Source organism: Bos taurus, chromosome 1 (assembly GCF_002263795.3).
Source record: "Bos taurus isolate L1 Dominette 01449 registration number 42190680 breed Hereford chromosome 1, ARS-UCD2.0, whole genome shotgun sequence".
Classification (NCBI taxonomy): Eukaryota; Metazoa; Chordata; class Mammalia; order Artiodactyla; family Bovidae; genus Bos; species Bos taurus.
Window position 1 is genome coordinate 7,702,985 of NC_037328.1, and position 7,063 is coordinate 7,710,047.

A 7,063-nucleotide genomic window follows, 5' to 3' on the forward strand; every position below is an offset into this window, starting at 1 on the left:
TGTTCAGTCACTAAGTCGTGCCCAACTCTTTGTGACCCAGTGGACTGCAGCATGCCAGGCTTTCCTGTCTTTTGCTATTTCCCAGAGTTTGCTCAAACTCATGTCCACTGAGTCAGTGATGCCATCCAATCGTCTGATCTTCTGTTTATCTTTTCTCCTCCTGCTGTCAATCTTTCCCAGCATCAGGGTCTTTTCCAATGAGACAGCTCTTTGCATTAGGTGGACAAAGTACTGGAGCTTCAGCTTCATCATCAGTCCTTCCAATGAATATTCTGGGTTGATTTTCTTTAGGATTGACTGGTTTGATCTCCTTACTGTCCAAGGGACTCTCAAGAGTCTTATCTAGCATCACAGTTCAAAAGCATAAATTCTTCAGTGCTTGGCTTTCTTTGTGGTCCAACTCTCACATCTGTACATGACTATTGGAAAAACTATAGCTTTGACTATATGGACCTTTGTTGTATCTGGCCCTGTGTTCACATTTCCCCTTTTTATAAGGACACCAGTCATATTGGTTTAGAGCCCACTGGAAGGACCTCATTTTAACTTGATAGACTTTATGAAGATCCTTTTAGTAAATAAGGTCACATTCTGAGGTATTAGGGGTTAGGGATTTAACATATCTTTTTTAGGGAGCTACCATTCAGCCCATGAGATGTGTACTTCCATCTACCCCAGCCAACTTTATTATATTTTTTCCTAAATAGAATTCAGTACTTTAATCAACAAGTGAAACATGAGAAACTATGGATCTTTGACTTAGAATGGGCTTCCCTTGTGGCTCAGATGGTACAAGAATCCAACTGCAATGTGAGAGACCTGGGTTCAATCGATGGCTTGGGAAGATCCCCAGGAGAAGGGAAAGGCTACCCACTCCAGTGTTCTGGCCTGGAGAATTCCATGGACTGTATAGTTCATGGGGTCACAAAGAGTTGGACATGACTGAGTGTCACTTTCACTTGACTTAGAATGGGCCAGGGAATGTACAGATTTGGTATCACAAAGAAAGGTACTGTAAGATAGGAATATTTGAAAAGAATAAAAGGGCTTTCCTGGTGGTTCAGTGGTTAAGACTCCATGCTCCCAATACAGGGACATAGGTTCAAGTCCTGGTGAGGGAACTAAGTTCCCACATGCCACATGGCATGATCTTAAAAAATTAAAAAAAAAAAAAAAAGGGAGCACTGGTGCTCTGTTCTTCCAGGGTTTAATAGTAGGAAAAGCATGAACTTTTGAATAGATTAGTTACAAAATTTGAACCCTGACCCATGACTTATTAGTTCTGTGATTTGGGGCTAACCTACTTGCTTCTGCCAAACATATTTCTTTATAAGAAGAATCAGTATAATAACACTTAGTAAATGAAGCATGGTTGAAAGAATTGGTAAGGCTTCCAAAGCACCTGGAAAGTAGTAGATATCGAGAATATATGATCATTAGTTTTGTACAGTCTGTATTCTGAATATCCCAGCAGAACTGTCAATGGCCCCAAGCCAGGCCACCCAGTGGACCCTCCCCACCCCCACCCCCCAGGGCTGCCAGATCAGTTTGCAGCAAGTCACTGCTTTTCTCTTTCCTCCCTAAACCACAACAGGGACTCAGAAGAGCAAAAATGACAAAGGAACTACTTTTCATTGTGTTTCTGTGTGACTTGCCATCACTGAAAGATGGGGAAAATAAAGTTTTCTCCTGTGCTTCTTCTAGTTTAACATATACCATAATTTTTCTTGTTGCATTTACATTTTTTATAAATAATGTTCCCTAAGTGAATGCCATAGAGATTTATTTCCATCCTTTGATTATTGTTTGTGTGTACAGATGGACATATGTAATGTGGCTGCTGCTAAAATGAATATAGCAGAACTCACTAGAATAGAGGCCATTCACTTCGATGTTTGGATGGAAAATGACGTTATCTGTCACTAGTCCAGCATTTTTAGCAATCTATGTTAAAGATAAGATTTTCAAAGTAGAACCTGAATTAAAAAAATGGGAATAGTTGAGGATATTCTATAGTTGCAAATTCATCTGTTTTCTAGCTGTCTATGAATTTTACACAGCAAAAGAAAAAGTCCATGCTTAGGCTAGATTGGGGTTCCAAGTTGAATTCGGAACAAGTATCATTTGTTTCTCATGTGCCAACCACATTAGAGCTTACATATCCAAACAGTAGGGTATGTGACAATGGAAAACTTTGTCTTCACGTTTCTGTTAATGTTAAGGCCGACATTCCTGAACTGGCCTATTATTATAGGTCCATATAAACTACAGTGAACTAAGAGAATGTTGAGTGTGTATGGGTGAGTTGAATAAGCAAACATTACACATACATGTGATGTGCTTACACATATGTTTCTGTATTATTTTACAATTGCCAAAGGAGGGGTGGAATCCTATTTTTAAGGAATCAGGGCAGAAGATTTTTTAAAGGTTATTTGATTTTCTCCAAAAAAACATCTAGTAAGGATGGAGGGGTTTGAAAAACCTCTGAGCAAACAGGTACTCCAAATGAGAGTTTATTCGAAGTGAAGTGAAATTCAGTTGTTTCACAAGTAAAACAGGCTTAAAACAATGCACAGGGCATTCTGAATGCTTGCATCTGGTTTGATTCAAATGGTTTCACATTAGTGGAGTTTCAAATGAAAATAAAGTTCACAGCAAAACGAAATGTTATTTAAACCATGTGAACTGGAGCCAGTGAAAAAATTCATCCTAATAACCGCAATGTGTGAAATTCTGCTTGGTAAGTCATTTTTCAGAGAAGGTATGCAAAACCAGATACACCTGTGTGCTTGGGTTAATTCTTGGGGTTAAATTAGGTCAAGCTTTCTCATTCAGTGTCTCAGCAAACAGTTTCCTCAATTTTCTTTCCTTTATCATCTATTTATGGAGTTTCTACTATGTATGAGATTTCACCATAAGTGTGTTGGTACTACAGTGATGGCCTGTGGAGCATAAGATTCATGCCCTTGAACAGTTTACACCCTAGTGGTAAAGACAAAAACACATGCTTTTATGTGGTAGAATAATTTATTGAGTATTAAGGGAGCTGTGAAAAGAGGGAGAGGAAGTATAATTGGTTGTTCAACTCCTTAAGCCAGAGAGTGAGAAACATACTGTGCTTTGCCATGTCCGGCCCCTCTTGGGACTTCTGTGTGGGGCAAAGAGGATTATCATAGCTATGAAAAGCCCAAAGTTGCTACTTTGCAGGGTTTGAGGGATAACACTATCATAATCAATCACAAAGTTACCTCGATAAGGCACCCCTAATAAGCATTGCTGCTGTTGTTTAGTCCTAAGTCATATCCAACTCTTTGTGACCCCATGGACTGCAGCACACCAGGCTTCCCTGTCCTTCACTCTGTCCTAGAGTTTGCTCAAACTCATGTCCATTGTGTCAGGGATGCTATCTAATCATCTCATCCTGTGCTGCTCTCTTCTTCTTTTGCCTTCAATCTTCCCCAGCATCAGGATCTTTTCCAGTGAGTTGGCTCTTCGCATCAGGTAGTTAAAGAGTATTAGGGTTCTCAGAGAATCAGAAACAACAGAGATATACAGGAGAGAGGAAAAAAAGAGAAAGAGACAGACAGGCACACCAAGGGATTTAACAAAATTGGTTCACATGGTTGCGGAGGCTTGGCAAAGTCCAAAATCTGCAGTGTGGGGGAGGGAGGAGTGGACTGGAGACCCACGGAAGACTTGAGATCCAAATCCAAACGCAAACTCCTGGCAGAATTCCTTCTTGCTCAAGGGAGAGCAGTCTTTGTTCTATTCATGCCTTCAACTGATTGGATATTCTCCACATGATGGAGAATAATTTGCTTTAATCAAAGCCCACCAATTTAAATGTTAATTTCCTCCTAAAACAACTTCACAGAAATATCCAGAATCATGTTTGAGTATAGGTCTGGGCATTATAGACTGGCCAAAGTGACACATAATTAACCATCACACTGCCAGTGTTGGTCTGGAGTAAACAGGGTGAAATGTGGTCTCAGCAATGACTAGACACCCATGACTACCTAGAGAGAGTTTTGCTGAGTTTCAAAAGAAAATTAAGAGTTTTGAGCTTACCTTTTCTGGAATATAGTACCCACAAAAGGAATATATGTTACAGAGACTGTAACATAGAAGGAAAACTGGTGAGATTTCTCAGTGCTTAGAATGCTAGCACATAGCAGATACTTAATATATACTGAATTAATAATGTAATAACTCACCTAGATGGACTATGTTGAGTGTGGGTTGGAAAGAATTTCTCCAAGGGGAGATTGTATGTTTTGAGGGGCAAAAATTTTGCCTGGTACCCAAGTTTACCTAACCAGTATTTGGGGGGATTAGGGAAAATAGACCAAAGTAGCTTTTGAACAAGCGCTAAGGTTACTGTTCTTAATTCATGTTAGAGGCTTGGCTCCATCTTGTTTTGGATGGGATCTGGATCAAAAGTAAGTTTTCCCTGTGGGATGAAAATAATTGTTTCATGAGATAATAGATAAGACTAAACATTGAAGTACCTAATTGGTTTGTTTTTCCTCTTTCCTGTTTCAGATAGATAGGTCTCTTTATGCCAAGGGCAAAAGAATATTTTGGAAAAGTTAGGGTTCACCAAAGATATTGTGATATGTAGCCTAAGGGAAGGAGAGAAAGGAGAGACAGAGAAGTGAAGAGACCTTTGAGAATCAAGCTGAGGTGAGAGAAATGGAGACTGGTCAAGAATTAAAAGAAAATAAGTAGTGGTTTTCAGAAAAAGCATGAATCCAAGCCCTTCTGGTTGGTTTTGCCCCTAGGTAGCATACCCTAGAGGCTAGATCTCAACCACAGCTTGGGAAAGAGCATGAATCCAAGCCCTTCTGGTTGGTTTTGCCCCTAGGTAGCATACCCTAGAGGCTAGATCTCAACCACAGCTTGGGATAAGAGACCCACCAAACTACCACTGAGTGGAAACCACAAACGTCAGTCATGCCCATGATGGTTAGATGGTGAGAACCTTCTTTTTCATTTTAGGAATCCCATTAAGATCCTGGATTCTGGAGCAGCCCTGAGTTGGTAAGGTCTCCTGGGCTGTTTGAGATGAACTTGTCATCCCTGTGGATTAGATAAAATTTGACCTAAAGTTTTAAAAAATAGTAGATTTAAAGTTAAAAATTGGGTCTGCAGATGGAGATTCATAGTTACTATATATATTTAACTAGTCAGAAAAGAAAGCACTGGAGTAAGAGTGAAGGGCAAATGATGTCTTTAATCTGAACATCAAGGAAGACTGTGTTAAGAAATTAACATCTGGGTTTGCCTTGACAACCTTGGCAAAATGGGGCAACTCACTATTGCTCATCTTCTCTGGGTGGAAAATTTAGGTCTTTTTTGTTTGAAACCTAGCTTATATCCTGACCTCTTTCTGACTTCTTGGAAGCAGCAGAAGCTTACAGATCATGGAACTTCACCTCACTGTCTCTCTTCATCCTCCATACTCAGTGCTCTGATGTTGTATAAGCCAGAGTGCCTACTTTGAGCCCTACATACAGTTGACACATACAGTCTTTGAGTTTCTATAAACATACTTTCTCTTTTCTCTCTTTTATTCCTCCTCTCTCTATCCTCTCCTTTCCTTTTCATTTTATCAGTTTAGCATGCCTCTATTTAAAAATTCTCTCTCTCTCCAACTCAACATCAATTTTTATCAGTCTGAACAACTAGAAATCTATAGTAGATTTAAGTTTTAGAATGGAAATGAGGCAATAAATGTATACACATTAAAAAAATAAACTATAGTATATTATTGCATGTCCAAATTTACTAAATAATATTTTTCAGGTCATTAAAAAGACAATTTAACAAAAGAAAGAATAGGAGGTAGTAAGGGATTTGAATGCAACAGGAGTTTAATGGTCACTACTGTATTGCAGCAATAATACACAGTTTTACTTTGAAGTCCTGATGGTAGAAAGTTTATTAATTACAATTCTTTCAAGTTCTCAGGAACTCTGTAGACTCCTTTGTGTTCTTATCTTCAATCATTCAAACTTCTTTTAGAATGTTAGGTAGTGAGTAGTTTCCTCTTTATATTTGTTTAAAAAAAAGACTTTGTTTCCATTACTCTGGGAGGTGGGTCGTAGAGAATCCTGCTGTGATTTATGTCAGAGAGTGTTTTGCCTATGTTTTCCTCTAGGAGTTGTATATTTTCTGGTCTTACATTTAGATCTTTAATCTGTTTTGAGTTTATTTTTGTGTATGGTGTTAGAAAGTGTTCTAGTTGCATTCTTTTAAAAGTGGTTGACCAGTTTTCCCAGCATCACTTGTTGAAGAGATTTTCTTTCCTCCATTGTATATTCTTCCTTCCTTTGTCAAAGATAAGGTGTCCGAAAGTGCATGGATTTATTTCTGGGCTTTCTATTTTGTTCCATTGATCTATATTTCTGTCTTTGTGCCAGTACCATATTCTCTTGATGACTATAGCTTTGTAGTATAGTCTGAAGTCAGGCAGGTTGATTCCTCCAGTTCCATTCTTCTTTCTCAAGATTGATTTGGCTATTTGAGGTTTTTGGTAATTCCATACAAATTATGAAATTATTTGTTCTAGTTCTGTGAAAAATACTGTTGGTAGCTTGATAGGGATTGCATTGAATCTATAGATTGCTTTGGTTAGTATACTCATTTTCACTATATTGATTCTTCCAATACATGAACATGATATATTTCTCCATGTATTAGTGTCCTCTGATTTCTTTCACCAGTGTTTTATAGTTTTCTATATATATATGTCTTTTGTTTCTTTAGGTAGATTTATTCCTAAGTATTTTATTATTTTCATTGCAATGGTAAATGGAATTGTTTCCTTAATTCTCTTTCTGTTTCCTCATTGTTAGTGTATAGGAATTTCTGTGTGTTAATTTTATATCCTGCAACTTTACTATACAAAAATAAACAAATGGGACCTAATTAAACTTAAATGCTTTTGCATAATGAAGGAAACTATAAGCAAAGTGAAAAGACAGCCTTCTGAATGGGAGAAAATAATAGCAAAAGAAGCAACTGACAAAGAATTAATCTCAAAAATATACAAGCA